General features: G+C 39.2%; 1 protein-coding gene across 1 annotated transcript in view; it reads left to right on the top strand.

Moving 5' to 3' along the window:
• Nucleotides 1–13,266, top strand: part of LRRC58 (leucine rich repeat containing 58) — a 38,964-nt gene that overhangs the window by 24,811 nt on the left and 887 nt on the right. The window lies entirely within an intron of this gene.

A 13,266-nucleotide genomic window follows, 5' to 3' on the forward strand; every position in this document is an offset into this window, starting at 1 on the left:
ATAAAACAATGATGTGTAGGTCACAGAGTTAGACATGGAGGTCAAGAGGAACTCATGCCTTCTAAGAGCTTACTAAGTAATTGAGGACCAGAACACCAAGAAGATGGCAGTTTGAGTACAGTTGCTGTCTCTCCAACTAGCAACTGTAATCTTTTGTCAAATGGCAGCTAAGACCTATGGGTGTATGAATAAATGTGAGGCTGTGGGCACTGTATGAGTTCTGGAGGGGAGGAAGGGTGCCGGGATTCCCCTATCCAAGACTACAAGACAGACCATCATTGGAAGTGCTCAGGACAAAAACAAACCAATAAATCCAGGAGAAACTTGGCTCTCTAAGATCTTGTGGATCCTAAGGTTAAAGGTTGATTTCAGCCCTACATGGATGTTGGCTTTTTTCTGGTCCCCAAAAGACAAGAAGGAACTGAATGGTGAGCTGTCTTTCCTGCCTCTGAGGCTGAGAGAATCCATAAAGACAGGGAGAAAGGTATCTTCCTCCCTGCTTCAGTAAAAGTCTTATGAACAGTTTATCTGTCTACAATGAGCTCAAAAAGAGAAAACCACATCCACCATATCTATGATGGCTGCTTCTTAAGATACTCCACAACCAGACGTGAGGCCCACTGAGTCAACAAAGGAAATAACAATATATCCAAAGAGACTCAGTAGCAGAGAGTAAGATCAATCAGAACAGACAAAATAAATACCAAGAAGATACAAGTGCAAGAAGAAAGAAAAACCTGTGGCACTAAGAAGAGAGAGAGAAAGAGAGAGAAGAGAGGGAGGGAGGGAGCCAGAAGGGGAGGAAGAAAAGGAGGGAGGGAGGCAATGGGAAATGGAAGAAAAAAAGAAAAGATTTTTTTAATAATACTGTGCATAAATGAAAGGAGAGAATGATTTCTGTTGAGACCTAAATTAGTGGGCTAGAAGATCAAATGGAGAAAATATCTCAAAGCACAGAGCAAAGATAAAAAGTGACTGAAATCATGAGAGAGAAGACGAGAGATTTGAGGATAGATCCCAGAGACTTAACATATAATCTAGGAAATCTGGATGGAGAAAAAGGTACATGGAGGAATAATTAAACATATAAAAGGAGAAATTTTTCTTAGACCAAGAAATACCTGAGTCTAGAGATTGAATGGAATCTGCAAGTTCCAGGCTGAACTGATGAAAACACACACACACACACACACACACACACTTAGAAACATCCTGGTAAAATTTTTGAACTCTAGGGGGACAATTTTTTTACAAGCTTCCACATAGAAAGTTGCCTTATGATAAAGAAAACAGAATCAGACCTCTCCTCCACCTCACCAGCAGCTAGAAGTGAATGGAATAACATCTGCAGACTTCTGATAGCAAAGGACTGCGCCTCCAGAACTCCATGACCAGCCAAGACCTAATTCAGTTGCCACAGTGAAAGACACTTGCAGATATGTAAGACGACAGGGAGTAACACCCATATTTTCCCACTAAAGAAAATACTTAAGAAGAGGCTCTAACCAGACAAAAGAGTCCAAGATGATAAAGAAGGAAGGAAATGGTAGTGAGTAACAAAATTTAAAATAAATAGATCAATATAAAGACAGATCTAGATATATAAAAAATATATATGTAGATAATCATAGGCTAAGCAATGTGTAAACTGTTAAAAAACAAAGACCAGTTTTGAAAATCCCCTGAGCAGACAAAACCAGGTTAATCATACAAACAAAGGTTAATTTATTAAGCTTATTTTGCAACACTAACTTGACCTGGGTGATTTCTTGCTTATGCCTCTGGAAATCATAAGCAAAACTTGAACTGTTTGTCAGGGTGGATCTGAGGTAACCACTGATCAATTCCATATCATATAAGAAGATTCTGGGGACGCCTGGGTGGCTTAGTCGTTTGGGCGTCTGCCTTTGGCTCAGGTCATGATCCCAGGGTCATGCGATTGAGCCCCGCATCGGGTTCCCTGCTCAGCGGGGACCTGCTTCCCTCTCTCCCTCTGCCCCTTCCCCTGCTTGTGCTCTCTATCTCATTCACTCTCTCTCTCTCAAATAAATAAATAAAATCCTTTCTAAAAAAAGAAGATTCTAATATTATAACCAATTGCTGTGAAGAATAAACAGTCACTGCTTTCTCACTACATAAGCTGCTTTTTAACAGTATACCCCTGAGCCTCACTTCATATTTTGGTTTAAGTGCTCCCATTTTACAAACTGTCTCTTTGGTATGTGCACAATAAACTTTTACTAACTACTACTTCAGTGATTCATTGGCTTTACTTCTGTTATTTCTCAACTTTAGATAAGTATATAAGCCAAACAAAACAACAGAACAAAAGGCAAAAAATTATAGGAAGTACAAGAAGAATTTGATAAAATGCACTTATAGCAGAAGAGTTCAGTACTTTATTTCAGAATTAGACAAATCTGGTATATGACAAATATGGGATGACATAGGAATTGAATAATACAATCAATAAACTTGCAGTAATAGCCCTGTATAGAATCTAATATCCCTCAAACGAACAACAGAGCATTTTGGGGGTACCCATAGAATATTTACAAAAATCACTCATATTTGACCACAAAGAAAACCGTGACAGATTCTAAAAACCACATTCTCTTAATTCAATAAATTTGAAAATAAATAATGTAAGGGTGACTAAAAACCATATACAGAGGAAATCAAAACAAAATTATAAATTATAAAGTAATGAAAAAGAAAATACTTTTTACCAAAACCCAAATGTCACAGTGGAAACTGTACTCAGAAGAAAATATGAAGTTTAAGTATATACCTTAAATGTTGTCATTATTAAAGAAAATGTCAAAAATAAAGTTCATTTTCATCTTTAGAAATTAGAAAAAAGCAACAAAGTAAACTAGACGAAATTAGGAGAGGGAATGAATCAAGATTAGAGCTAAAATGAAAGTAATAGAAAAGAGGTAGAAAATACAAATAAGTAAAAAGTCCTCCTTTGCAAGAGATGAGTAAGGTCTGACCTGATTAAGAAAAAAAAAGTGAGGGGCACCTGGGTGGCTCAGTCGTTAAGCATCTGCCTTCGGCTAAGGTCATGATCCCAGGGTCCTGGGATGGAGCCCCACGTCGGGCTCCTGGCTCAGCGGGGAGCCTGCTTCTCCTTCTCCCTCTGCCTCTCCCCCTGCTCATGCTCTCTGCTCTCTCTCTCTGTATCTCTGTGTCTCAAATGAATTAAAAAAAAAAAAAAAACTTAAATAAAAAAAGAAAAAATTATGAATTCTGTAGAAAATGACAAGTAGAGGAGAAATTAAAAGTATAATAAGAGAAACCTATGGCAACAAACTGGAATCCTAAGGAAAATGGGTGATTTCCTAGTAAAAGTACAGATTACCAAAATGGATCCTGAAACAAGGAAAATATAAGCAGACCATCTAGCATAGAAACACTTAAAATCGTACTTAAAAACTTTGCATTGGAAAGTGATGAATCACTAAATTCTACCCCTCAAACTAATGCACTGTATGTTAACTAACTTGAATTTAAATAAAATCTTGGAAGAAAAAAAAAAGAAAAGTTGGGGGAAAAAACCCAAATGTTGCATTGGAAAAGACCCCAGGATTACATGAGTTCATAACTGTTAGTTGATCTTTAGAAAATTATGATATTATTTTAAATGGTCAAAGCCTAGAGAAAAAAAAAAGTGACTCTTCATTTTAAGAGAAAAAAATGGGACTCTCTTCATCAAAACTTGATATTGTCATATTTCATCTAATCTAAGATGCCAATGACTGTAAAATTCACATTATTGTATGTACCATTAAAAAAATACTCTGTTAGCTAGCACTTACAGTTTGTATTTTAAATTTATGGAAAGCACTGCTTTACTCTTATTTTAAAAGATTATTTATCGGGGCGCCTGGGTGGCTCAGATTGTTAAAGCATCTGCCTAGGCTCAGGTCATGATCTCTAGGTCCTGAGATCAAGCCTCACGTGGGGCTCCCAGTCAGCGAGGAGTCTGCTTCTCCCTCTCTCTCTGCCTCTCCCCCTGCTTGTGCGCTCTCTCTCTCAAACAGATAAGTAAATCTTTAAAAAATAACAAAAAAAAAAAGATTATCTTCTATCAGCCTTGTGCATTCGTTAAAAAAAAAAAAAAAGAATCCACCTTCATACTCATACTCAAGCTCTTCTGAGTCATTTTCAGCTCAGAGCTGCTGATACCTGTTTTTTTCCATACAATATTGTCATCCATACCATCAAAAGTATTGGCAATGCTGCCCCTCCCAAAAGGAGGTCCATCATTGTGTCTGGGTTTGGGTTTGTTTGTTCGTTGTTGGGTGTTTTCCCCCAAATGTGCATGTTCCTTTGGCGTTCACAAGTTTAATGCCGTAGCTTCCTTACTCTTGTTGCTGGTGTCAGCGGAAGGCTTCCGACAAGTTCACACAGGCATGGTTACGGGCCACGACGGCTGTGTCATGGCTTAGGCCTGGCTGACAGCAAGTGTCAGCCACATCCTTATTTCCAAGATACTAAAATATGAAAAAATAAACCTCACCAAATTGGTAAAAAAGAGTAGTACAAAAACAGAACACTACACACTACGCTCACATATGGAATAGAGGTGAACACATTCTAGGTAAGTTATTAGCAACCAGAATCCTGCAGGGTAGCAAAAGAATAATAACCAAACACTAGCCCTCACTTCTGAGGAGCAGTTGGGTGATTAACAGGAAGAGAAACGGAGTGAAGATAGTCAAGCCACGACTAGCACAGCGCTGGTATCACTTTTTCTTAGAAGAACAGTACTTAACCGGAAGTACAACCCTAGTTCAGTTGTTTAGCATCCCTGTAACTTGGACCGTACACGTCCCTCCCTGGGTCTCGGTATCCTCAAGTCAAGGGGGGCACGCACAGCCAGGGTCTTTTTAAGCTCTGTTGTTCTGGGCATCCATGGGTCTAGGACAGTGTCTCATCCACCAGGAATCCAGCCCGGATTTTGTGTGGAACTCTGGGCAAGTCAAACCCTTGGTTACTCAGGTAGAAAACTGGTCACACTGCCCAATAAATCCTCCTGCTCTTTAATTTCACACAACAGTGCCGAGTCTAATCACAACTCGGATGGAAATAAAAAATTACCAGCCTCCCCTCCCCAACTTATTCCAGACAAACATGCATGTCCTGGCTCCTTTCTGAACCCCCCATAAAAGCCTCAGTTGGGCCTCATGCAAAATAGGCTTCAGGGAGAGTCACAAGACAAGGCATTGAACTTAATTTTACTGCCACCTCAGAGCACTCTCACACATTCACTCTCTTCCTGCAGCTCTTTATTTTCCTCTTGATACTTCTTTTATTTAAAATTAATTTACATGTATTTATTTTTTTATTGTGGAAAAATGTACATAACATAAAACTTACCATTTTAACCATTTTAAGTGTATAGTTCAGTAACATTAAATACATTCATCTTGTTCTACAACGTATTTACTACATATTCATTAAAAAAATAATAATAACCTTATGCCCTTAGTAACAAATTCAAATAGCACCTAAAGATATCAAATGAAAAATGAGAGTCTCTCAGTCATTCATTTCAAAGAAATCACTCTTAAGTTTCTTTTTGGATCCTTCCAGAAACATTTTTAGTTTATATGTCAGTATATACATTCTATACAGTAAATACTTTAAAAACATTTATACAAGCAATTTCTTATTTTCAAAGATTTGTGCATATTGTACTGCCCCTTGCTTTTTCCATTTAACAAAATATCTTGGAGCTGTTTCTATGTCAACTCATACAGCTCTACCTCAATCTTTATTGTTTTAAATATGAGATTATGAGACAATTGATTTAACCAGTATCCTATTGATAGCATTATGTTGTTTCTAGTTTTTTGTTGCTGTTTTCTCATTACCGTTGGTTTTGCTATTACAAATAATGCTGCAATAACCATCCTTGTATATATAACTTGTCATACATTAGCTGCTATATCTGTCATCTCGATTCCTAACTGTGGAATTGCAGGATCAAAGGGAATGTGCATGTAACTGGTTTATTTTAAAGACTCTCTTCTTGATACAGTATTAACATAAAGTAGTTTTGTTTTACCAATCATCGCTTTTACCTATGTTTTATTGAATACATTTCAGGCTCTTAAGGGTAGCCTGAGCAGATTCCATAACTTCCCAGACCATTTAAAACTTCAAAGCTGATTCAAAGCTCTCCCCTTCCGTTGAGAGCTTTGGGGGTGGGGGGTCCTTCAACGATAGAAATGGAATGGAGGCCAGGGAAAAGGCAAACACCTCTTGACTTTAAACATCTTGTTGGCTGTGCTGCTTCTCTGGCTAACCCAGGCAGATGGTTATGTTATTTGTGTGGCAGGCATCAAAACTTTGAGTTCTTTGAAGGGGTTTGGTGAGGCTTCCCTCTCTGTTGCACAGTTCCCCTGACATAGACAATCTGGCTCCAGCTCAGCCTTCTATTCATTCTTTACCTTAGCTCTTAACACTGGACCACTGGGCTCCTTCACTCCACAGCTGTTGCTCCCTGAATGGGTAACCTTCTTGGATGGAGTACTGGCAAGATAATTCAAGCACAGATACTTTCTGTGGGGTCATCTCAATCCATAGGACAACCAAGTGTCCTTGCCACACCAGATCATGGAAAGCCAGCTGCTATACACTTTCCCCAACTCTTTTTCTCATGTTAGGTGGGCACGGGGGAAGCTAGACCTGTATATACCCAAACAGACCTCCATTAGGGAATGAAATGTCTATCTCCCTTTCTTGCTGGTGCCCCATTTCTATTAATGATTCTCTTGGCATACCCATTCACTTGGATTCAGAGAAGGGAAAGCGCTCATCCTTGCCTCCCCCAAAGACGGGTAAAACCTCTCACCATGATCACTGTAGTCTTTTTTCACAAGACCATCACTGACCATTTTTTCCAATCCTCTCCACTTTTCTTAAATTGACTCAGAATGCTATTGGGGGGCTGGTGGTGGTGGTAGTGCCAGTTTTCCTTCCTTCCAGATGCCCTATGGATGTGTTTGACCCCATCTCAGGGTGATCAGTTGACGGTTCTCTTGAAAATGTATACAGATCTAGTTTTTCTTACCTAGTGCCTTGTGGTGTCAGATGTGGGTTTTAAATGCAGTTAAGAAACAGATGAAGTCCCTCTCAGTTTCTTGTTACATGCATTTAGCTACTTATAAACTACTCTCCAAAAAGCAATGCCATCAATAGCATATGGGAATGCCTGGTTTGCCCAAGCCCTCTCTAACACTCCCTTAACATTTCTGAAGACAAAACTTTCTGACAGAACCAAACCTCTCAGCTTTCTTTGTCTTCTACAAAGGGAGGAAGAAAAAGAAACCGGATTGGAAATGCACCAATCCCCCCTGCTATCATATGAGTATTTCCTGTGTAGATGTTGGACTATATTTTTAAAGATTTATTTATTTATTTAAGAGAGAGAGAGAGCGAGAGCGGGGGGGGGGGGGCAGGGGTTAGGAACAGAGGGAGAGGGAGAGATAATCCTAAGCAGATTCCACACTGAGCATGGAGCCCTACATGGGGCTCAATCCCACAACCCTGAGATCATGACCTGAGCCAAAACTAAGAGTCGAATGCTTAATTGACTGTGCCACCCTGATGTCCCAATGTTGGACTATTTTGTGTGGATTTGCTTGACCTCTAATAATTAGCTACAGGGTAATGTCTTGGTTCTGCCAGCCTGAGAGCAGGTACTACCAAAAGGCAGTGCACCTGCTGTGAATATAGGGCCTGAGGGTAGAGGAGAAACCATCAGTCCCTGAGGTCAATATTAAGGTGCTTAGGGAGAGACCCCAAGGGGAGTGTGTAAAAAAAATTTGGCTGGCCTTTGTTCCTGAGCCCTGGGAGGTAATCTTTAAATCCTTGAAATTTTTGGAGCGATAGGAGAGTCTGTTATTTGTGGTCAGCCCCTCTGACCATACCTGATAGTTTATGTTAATAAGTGACTCATGGTGGGCCCCTAGATAGTTTATGCTAATGAGATGGCTCAGGATGGAGACTAGCCATGCCAGAACAACTACCATGTGATTAGACAGTTGGGGTTTTAAGTGACCTGATATCAGTTCAACTTCCAGGAAGGGAAGGGGTCTGGAGATTGAGTTCAGCGACATGAGTGATGATTCGATCACACCTATATAATGAAATCCCAACTAAAACTCTAGACACCAAAGCTCAGCAAAACTTTCCTCTGCTTTGTGTATTGTCACACATATATGTGCAATGTGTCCTTGAGGATGATGGAAGCTTTGCTCTTGAGATCCTCCTGACCTGCCCCACCCCCTTCCTTTGGCTGATGTTGCTTTGTATCCTTTTGCTGTAATAAAACTGTAATTGTAAGTATAGCATTTTCCTGAATTCTCTAAGTCATTCTAAAAATATTATCAAACCTGAGAGGAGAGTGGGAACCCCTAAATTTGCAGCCAGCAGGTTAGAAGTTGGCTTGGGGACCTCTGAACTTGCAGTCAGTATCTAAAGTGAGGGCAGTCTTGTGGACAACTGTGCCCTTAACCTGGGGAGTTTGGTCTACCTCTGGCTAGTTGGTGTCAGAATTCTTTATGGGGAGACAGCATCTCTAGGCAAAAGTTGGAACCATGAGGTCCAGTCACCCTTACTCTCGTGGAGAATCTATTTCCATGACACAAAGAATTAAGAAAATTAGGGGCACCTGGGTGGCTCAGTTGGTTAAGCAGCTGCCTTTGGCTCAGGTCGTATTCCCAGGGTCCTGGGACCAAGCCTCCTGTAGGGCTCCCTACTCAATGGGGAGTCTGCTTCTCCCTCTGCCCCCCCCATGTGTGCTCTCTCTTAAACTCTCTTTCTCTCAAATAAATAAATAAAATCTTTTTTAAAAAAGAATTAAGAAAATTAATTTCCATCAGTTCTTCTGCTCATTATTGAGAAGGGTCAAACAGCCCTGTGGCTTAGCAAATAGACTGTGCACCCGCAATGTCCTATCTTATCTCTGCTCCAGAGATTTGGCCCAATGGGCTACTTCTATAGGCCAAGGGAAGAGAATAGTAGGTTCATTAGGGACAATGCGTTATTCAACTTTGTGTCCCTCACTGAGAACATACAACAGTTCTTCTCTGATAGTTATTCAAAATAATAATAGCAGTAATAGTAGTAATAATGATTAATGAAACTCAGGAAGGTCCACATATAGTGGCCAAAGAGCTTGAGAATCATCCATCTCATGGGTTAAAAAAGAATAGACTAGGGGCACCTGGGTGGCTCAGTCGTCAAGCGTCTGCCTTCGGCTCAGGTCATGATCCCAGGGTCCTGGAATTGAGCCCCGCGTCGGGCTCCCTGCTCTGTGGGAAGCCTGCTTCTCTCTCTCCTGCTTCTCCCTCTCCCACTCCCCCTGCTTGTGTTCCCTCTCTCACAGTGTCTCTCTCTGTCAAATAAATAAATAAAAATCTTTAAAAAAAAAAAAAGAATAGACCAGGCCAAAACAATGAACACTGAAAGGAGATGTGATAAAAGTTTATGAAATAATGAAGGGTATGGATGAGGTAACCAGAGAGTTCTTACTCTCTGTTAAATTTCAGAGTATTTAAATCTTGAAGCAGGAAAATGTAATACAAGAGGTATACACAGTGGGTAATGGCCTAAAAATATCCATTACTCAGAGAAACAGTGCAAGTTGAAAATATCAAAAGGGTTGAGAGGAAACTCAAGAAGACCAACCAAAATAGATTATTTCCTAAGAAAAATTAAAAATTTAGAAGATTTATCATAACTTTTTGAGGTCATGGAGCAGAGCCAAGCATTCACACGATATGCGCTTAGGATTCACTCCAAAAGTAGAGACCTCAGCTGAGTGGATAATGGAGATGACTCAGTCTCATCTCCCAAAATGAGGTGACCCATTACATCAGATCCTGGCTTAGCCTGCTTAGGATTCTCTGGGGCTCATTCAGTTGTCATGCTGAATTCTCTGTCCTGCCCTCAGATGTCAGTTTATATACCCCAAAAGAAATCACTTCGGTCCTCCCTACTGAGTCCCTGACAAACTTCCATTTCAACTGGCATTCTTAAATACTCTGGTGGGTAGGGATACTGGACAAATTTTGGCAATTTGTCATTATTTACTGAGGAATCCAGCTCTAGGCCAAAACCCTATGTGTGATATTTCAGACCTGATCATAGGAAATTACAAGACTTTGCCTGGCTGGCCTCATGGGGAGAAGCTGTCCTCCCCACACCACACTTCATGCACTGCCAAAGCATTGCAATTTTCTGTTGGGAGTTTCAGTCAAGGACTCAGCCCTCCTTCTCCCCACTGCAACCAGCCATGCTCACACACACATCTATATTCCTAACCCTAATGCCTCCACTTAGAGCCCTCTTTATTGGGCTTGGCTGAGATACCATTCTCCACTTTGACTCAGTACTTTTCCATTACTGTTCCTTCCCTCTCTCTACCTCCCCCTGGCCCAAAGGTCCATAAAGAGGCAGGAGCCTTCTGTTCAGGTCTTCTTGACATTGAGATGATTCCCCTCACATGTACTTCATTCACCTGAAAATTTTTAAAAATATGTACATTAACAAGCTGTATACCCAGCAATAAGAATTATGCAAATAAATATTGGTGCATCTATAAGATACAATACTATGTAGATGTTAAAATGATAATGGAAATAAATGAAAAGATGCTTATTGTAAGTGTTCAAAGCAGCATATAGTCTGTATTTGTATTCATGTAGAAGAAAGTATTCAGTCAGAATAGTTACCAATAGTCACCTCCACTACATTACCAATAGTTACCTCTGGGTGGTGAGGTTATACATGTCTGATTTTCTTGCCTATCTGTATTTTCTAATCTAGGACAACAATCTATCATTTCTTTAATAAGAAAAAACAAAAAAAAGTTATTATTCTTAATGTGCATGCTCCTTGAATGAACAGTTCTAAATCTAAGAATTCATCTTAAGAGTATAACTTTAAGTGTGCATGCAAAGACTTAGCTAAGTAATATTTATTGCAAAGTTGTTTATAATAGTGAAAATCTAGAAACAACTCAATTTCTAGTGCTAGGAGATTGGGAAAAATATTAATACATTCATAGGTTATAATATTAGGCAGCTAAATTAAATATTTAATGAAAATAGGTTCAAAATATATAATAGGTTTTACAAAAAACAGTTTACAGAACAGTGTATTTCCATATCTTTTGATCCAGAAATTCCCTTCTAGGAAATATTAGCACAAAGAAACAAGTATAAATATCTTGATTATGTCATTTCAGTGAAAATTTAGAGGCTACACAAATTTTATCAATGGAGAATGCTAAAACAAATAATGGCACGTCCATATAATGGACTGTTAAAGCACTGTTAACAAGAATGAAATAAAATCCTATGACTTAACATGAAAAACATCATGATATTTTCTTAAGTGAAGTCATACCTGTATGGAGGGATTATAAAGTACATTCTAAATTTATATTTCTATACTATTTCAATAGCTTTACAACAAACATCTATAAGTTTTATAATCAGAAAAAGAGATGTAAAAACATATTCAATATGTTAAATGATATGTGTATGTGAGAGTATAATATGCATAGCAAAAAGTCTGAAAGAATATCGAAATGTTGACAATGGTTATTTCTGGGTGATGAGGTTAAAGCTGATTTTTATTTTGCTGTTTTTGCTATTCAATATTCTTTGAGATTTTTACAATAAATATGTGATTTTATAATAAAAAAGTTAAAATGGCTTTAAATTTTGGGACTTTCATTTTCATTCTTAATGATCCCAAATGCCCTGCCCAGGGCTTGCCTACAGCTCCTAGCTTCTCCTCGTGGAAATGCAGTGTCATACAACTAAGGCAGCTAGTTAAAGGCAAAAAAGACAAAGAAGCTCATACACAAAAGACCACATATTTTATGATTCTATTCATAAGGAATCCCAGAAAGGGAAATCTATATAGAGAGAAAGTAGAGTAGTGGTTGCTTAGGGCTGAGGGGTGGTGGGGAGGGGAAATGAGGGCTAGGAGGTGACAGCTAAAGGGTATGGGGTTTTGTCCATTTTTTTACTTAAATATTTTCTTGTATGTTTTATGCCACTTATGTTGGTGAATATATGCCACAGTGGTTTAAGAGAATTTTAGATTTCAAGAAAGTTCAACAACTATCAGAGCCATGCTTCTTCATTATTCCCATTTTCCAGATAAGGAAACATGCTAGAGAGCAAGTAGTGTTGGTTGCACAGCTCACAAGTAGAGGCAAGAGGCCTGTCTGTCACCACAACCCACCCCCTCTCTGCATGTGACCTTTAGTTGTGTTGGAGATAGGTTGGAAACACTTTCCTCTCAAGGGCCTCTCTATGATGTCCCCCTTATTAAAAAAATGTGGTAAAACATACAAAACAAAATTTACCACTTTAACCATTTTTTTAGAGAGAGTGTTGGGAGAGGGTGGGAAGAGGGAGAGGGAGAGAATCTTAAGCAGACTCCACACTGAGGCTGGAGCCTGACACAGGGCTCTACCCCTCGATTCTGAGATCATGACTCCAGCTGAAATCAAGAGCTGGTCACTTAACCAACTGAGTCACCCAGGCACCCCCCCAATTTGACGATTTTTTAAGTTATACAGTTCTTTTGCATTAAGCACACTCAAATTTTTGTGCAACCATTACCACCATCCCTCTCCAGAACTTCTTAGTCTTTCCCAATTGAAACTTAATGCCCATTAAACAGTAGTAACTCCTCATTCTTCTCTCCCCTCCCCCACAACCCCTGGCAACTACCATTCTACTTCTGTCTCTATGAATTTGACGACTCTAGATCCGTCATATAAGTGGAATCATATAATATTTGTCATTTTGTTACTGGCTTATTTCATTTAGCATGATGTCTTCAAGGTTCATCCATGTTGTACCATGAGTCAGACTTTCATCCCCTTATAAAGCTGATTAATATTCCATTGTATGTATACACAATATTTGTTTATTCATTCATCTTGTGATGGACACTTGAGTTGCCTCCACCTTTTGCCTGCTGTGAGTAATGCTGCTATGAGCACGAGTATACAAATATCTGTTCAAGCTCCCAATTTCAATAATTTTGGGCAAAAACACAGAACTAGAATTGTATGGTAATTCTACATTTCATCCTCACCAGATGGGGTTTCTTTCTTAGGTAATAAAATTGCCCTAAAATTGGTGATGGTTGCACATATCTGTGACTACGTTAAAAATTACTGAATTATAAAGTTTCAATGGGCGAATTATATGATATTTGAAT

Source organism: Mirounga leonina, unplaced genomic scaffold, assembly GCF_011800145.1.
Source record: "Mirounga leonina isolate KUSES-001 unplaced genomic scaffold, KU_Mleo_1.0 Mir_115, whole genome shotgun sequence".
Taxonomy (NCBI): domain Eukaryota; kingdom Metazoa; phylum Chordata; class Mammalia; order Carnivora; family Phocidae; genus Mirounga; species Mirounga leonina.